This window comes from Mauremys mutica, chromosome 1, assembly GCF_020497125.1.
Source record: "Mauremys mutica isolate MM-2020 ecotype Southern chromosome 1, ASM2049712v1, whole genome shotgun sequence".
In the NCBI taxonomy this organism is placed as follows: domain Eukaryota; kingdom Metazoa; phylum Chordata; order Testudines; family Geoemydidae; genus Mauremys; species Mauremys mutica.
In genome coordinates, this window is record NC_059072.1 from 281,735,123 (window position 1) to 281,740,349 (window position 5,227).

Below are 5,227 nucleotides of genomic sequence, written 5' to 3' on the forward strand. Positions count from 1 at the left end.
CCCTACAATTACAACACCTTGACATTTCAGATTTAAATAGCTGAAATAATGAAATTTATGATTTTTCGAACCCTATGACTGTGAAACTGACCAAAATGAACTGTGAATTTGGTAGGGCCCTATTTATGATTATTTAGAGCAGGGGTTCTCAACCTTTTTCCTTTCTGAGCCCCTTCCCCCAATATGCTATAAAAATTCCAGGGCCCAGCAGCAGGGGGAGGCAGGGCTCCAGGGCGGGCATCTGGGGGCTCTGAGCTTCAGCTAGGAGTGGGGAGGCTCAGGTCTTCAGACCTGCAGAGCTGGAGGGTTTGGAGCTGGGGGTCTTGGAGCTCCTGCCCTGCGGCGCTGTGGGGCTCCTCACCCTTAGAAAATGTTTTTCTGATATTCAGCCTAATTGCACCTGTTCTTAATCTTGTCCCAATACTCATCATTTTACCTCCTTGACATATCCTAAAGAATTATTTTTGCCCTTGAGGTTTACACTCTACAGGCACCTAGAGATAGTTATGTTCTGCTCTTTAGCTAAGTGGCTGGACATATGTAATACCCTACACAACTGGAGCTCAAACTTGGAAGGTGCTGAGTCCCCCCCCACTCCCCGGGCTTTTGTTAACTATCACAGAAAGGGAAGGTGCACGGATAAGGCTCAGGATTGCTAAAGCACATTTTAACAAAACAAATATTTGTGATTCATTTAAAATATCCAAATATATAAGGCTGGTTTCCTTCCAGCAGTCCCCTGTTCCAAGAAGGCACAGAATTGCTCTTTTGGTAAATATTACTGTAGAATATTTCCTTTCAGGAAGGGCTGTATCTAAACTGTGTATATTCTGGGAAGAATACAGTTTGTTCTGGGAAGACAGTGCTTTTTAATGTTCTGAAAATAATTCTCTCTCTAATGCTTATGGGCTCAATCTTCCAAGGGGGTGAATGCCCTCAGCTTTCTCAAGTCATTGGCGCAGATTCTCTCCTGTGCTGGCTTCCACTGGGAGAAGCTTTCACACAAATGAGAGATCCTGACTTTATGCTGAAGTTAGAGCTGCTCTATCTTGAACAAGTCGATTATGCTCTGCTTAGACTTGGCCTGGTGACGCTCCCTATACACCCCCTTCCTGCAACCAAGATGTCCTTCCCATTTCTGACACATCTCCAGCACGGGCATACATGCTGGAACTAGGGGTGCTGCCACACCCCCTGGCTTGAAAAAAACTGTTCTAGCATCTCTGAGCAAGGAGCCATGGAGGAGTGGGTTATCTCCAGAAAGGGACCTATGATAAGTTGCTGATCTCTTTGTGCTGCCTGAGAGGTCCAAAGGGAGAAAATTGGGGCCGTGACTGCCCCATTGGCAGTTGAGAGTGTGTAACACCTCAGTCGAAGCACTTAGCACATTACAGACTGAGCCATATGTTCTGAGAAAAAACTTTGTACTTTCATTAGAATGGTTAAAATTCTAAGACCCCGAAATTTATCCTTAGTTTCTATGCTTGGAAACTTTTTTTTTTAATGAAACTTTGGTCACGTTAAGCAGACAAAAGAAAACCAAACATTGTTTATTATGGCAGTAATTACTGAATGGCTAATTGCCAATATTCCCAGCTAGAGCCATGTGAAACTATCAGTGTCTACCTTTTCCATGCAGACATTCTTTCCACCTGCATTTTGTGACAATCTGCAAGTCTGATCAAGTGGAGAGCTTTGCCATTTCTCTCAGAAAACACAGCATTGCACCAAAAACATGGCACCATTTTGCCTTGGGAAAATTGTGAACTCTCCCAAACTTTCTTGAGGGAAAGAATGTGTAGGTGTTACAGAAAATACGGGGTGAGGGAGGGAATGTAGAACTCTCCCCATGAAAAAGGCTGGAGGAGTGAGAAGAGCCTTGCCCCTGGAGAGTGTGGTGTGGTCATGGAGCCTGCTCTACAAAGTACACTGGAGGTGTAGGTTTTTGATGGTGATAGGGTTCACGGTTTTTATCATAAAGAGGGCATGAGTGTGAATGATGGCATGGAGATCTTCCCTAAGGGTATAGCTGAACAGGAGCTGGAAGGTGTAATTTCCAACACAAGCAGACATACTCATGCTTGCTCTGATCACACTAATGTGCTAGCAGTAAAAGTGCAGCTGCTGCAGCAGGAGCAGCTAACTGCTCTGAGTCTGTGTCCATCTGAGACCACAGGTATGTATGTGAGTATATCTACTTGAGCTGGAATTTTATCTTCAAGCACCAGTGCAGACAATTTGGGAAGGAAAACCCTCTTTACAAGTTTTGAAAAGATAGGGGTTGGAGAGCTAAAACCTCAAAAATGTTCAGATAACTCAGACTTTCAGAAGCTTATCTGAAATCCCAAACATTTTGAGATACACATGTCTGGCTGGTTTGGGCATAGGACTTTCATTATCTGCACCTATATGTTTTCTAATAACAAAAATACAAACAGTCCACATCCATCTAAAAAAGAAGACCAGCAGTCACCTATTACCATCTGACGAGTAGTGAAATGCATATGAAAAAAGCAAATATCACCACTTTCTATTTAGTCTGTTTTCTCAAGTAGAGCAATTGTTTCTCAAACTGATTAACTAGCCACCTTGAATCTCTCTTTGTGAAAGGTTAGGAAGCCGTTTGTAAGAGTTGAAGAAAGGGGGATCAAGATTAAGGCTAACAGGTCCGTTAGATTAAATAAGAGGAGGGAGGCCTGCCTCTATCTTCTGGATCATTTAAGCAGCCTGTTACTTGATCCCTGACCTTGCAATGAGAAATTGCTTAGTAGCAGGTTGCAGACCTCCATTGGCAAACATGCTGAAAAAGTACTCAGAAAAGCAATTGTTGATTAATTATGTATATTGCATGCCACAGAGATCTCTGAGCATGTCAGTGGGTTCAAGGGAGTGGGTGGTGTATTGTTTCTGCTTTTTACTACTACATAAAACATTTTAAAGCTGCACAGAGAAGGGACACACAATTCTCACTACTTTCAGCAAAGTTACTTTCCATGGCAAAAAAATCTTGTGAATGTATTGTATTGTATTTTACTGATTAAGGGTATGGCTGTACCTAGTTGTGCATTATTTGTGTGAGGTCTACTAACTTTTACCAATGAAAAGTAAAGCTGAATTCTACAGGGAAATGTTTGATTGAATATCACATTTTAATATTTAGTCTGAATTTAGTGCTCCTGGAGGGTGCTGGCCTGACAGTTCTAGAGAATGACATCTTCTGTTTATCCACAAAATAAGCATACCCTGGACAGCAGCAGTAAAAAAACTTTTCCAGGGAGCCTGCTGAGGCACCTGAGTCCTGAATGAAGGGTGTGACGGGATCCCCGGGGTGCAGCCTGGGACTGCGGGACCACTGTGCCCCTTTAAATCTCTCCAGCCTGGGTTGTCTCTCACAATGCCTTGCTAGTGACCAGAAGAAAACCGCTCCAGGAGCTGTTATCACTCAGCACAACAGCATGTGGAGCCCCCACACCCAGCTAATTTGCATGAATGCTCCCAGAGCCACTCATGAATCACACAGAGAAAGGCACCAGTTGAATACCCCCCCAGCACTGTACCTCAGGAATATACCATCTTGCACTGCTCAAGATGGTCAGTGCAAATATATGAACTGGTTCACCACTTCATCAGTGGAAAGTGGATGTACACCAGCCTTTGCAAATCTGAGCAGTTTTGCCTCACACTTCATACAAACTCATTGGTAAAGATAAATAGTAAAATAAATTTATTGACTACAAATGATCGAGTTTAAGTGATAGGCAAAAAGTCAGAATTAGTTACCAAAAGAAAAGAAAATACAAGCATGCAGTCTAAACTCTCAACCCTATTAGACTGGGCAACATCTAGATTAAGCAGTTTTTCCTCACCCCACTGGATATTGCAGTCCTTAATATACAGGTTTGTCCCTTAAACATGGGCCAGTCCCTTCTGTTGGAGTCTTCAGAGTGTCCTTGTTGCTTGCAGCGTAGGTGGGTGAAGGAGAAAGGCCCATCAGGTGGCCACTGTGTTCTGTTTTATACTATCAGTCCCATGTTCTCAGGGAGCACAAGTCCAGGCGTGTCTGGGGGGCATTGCTAAGTCTCTCCAAGCAAGACTGAGCAATTTTCCTGGTGTGGCCTCATACAGGTGATTCATTGAATTGTAACTCCCTTGCTGGACAATGGTTGTTGATGGGTTGTTTGACACCTGCCCATGTGTTGGTTACTTTCCTTGCTGTTGCCTCTGGGGAACTAATATCTGCCTGATTCCCCAATTTACAGCATGCTTTAGTGACAACCATACAACACAATTCTCATAATTTAACTTCATATGCATTAATGATATACATATATGGATAGAATAATGACTTTCAGCAGATGATAACTTCTCCCCTGATACCTTACAAGGCATGCTTTATATGTAAAATCAAAATTATATAAAAATGAGGAATATGGGGGTTACAGGATGCTCCCCTAAGGTACAGAATGTCACAGAAGGATCACCTCTATGTAATTAAAGGTAGCTCAGTTTCCCACAGGAACACAGAACCCTGCAATAGGAAGCCATCGGATAATCTGTCCCCACATTATGTTTTATCCTAATCTCTAATATTTATAGATTGTTTTAAACTCTTAAGCATGAGGTTTAATATCCCTTCCTAAATGTGTTAGAATTAACTATTATAACTCTGAACGGCCCTGTTATCCATATAAAGTGTCTAACTTGTTTTTGAATCGTGCTAAATTCTTGTCCTCAATGGCTTTCTGTTGCTGTGAAGTTCCACACTGTAACTGTGTATTGTGTGAAAAAGTATTTCCTTTTATTTGCCACCTTTTTGGAATTTGCCACCTTTTTGTTTAAATGAAGGTGCCCTTGTTCTTGTGTTGTGAGATAGGGAGCCCCCAATATACCTTCTCTATTCCTTTTATTATTTTACGAACAGTTGCCTTTCTTACTCATCAGCTATCTGAGACGAACAATTCAATTTTGTTTAATCTCTCTTCATGAGATGGTTTCTCATTGCCCTTCTCTGAACCCCCTCCAGTTTTTCAATATACTTTTTTAGATAGGTTGACCAGTACTTTACACGATACTTTAGATGAGGACTCACCATCGGTTTAGGTAAAGGCAGTACGATATTTTCTGTATTCTCCATCTTATTCCTTCCACCTCCTACCATCTTATTTACTTCCTTGCAGCGGCACACTGAGCAAAGGGTTTCATTGAGTTGTCTACATGTATGCCATGT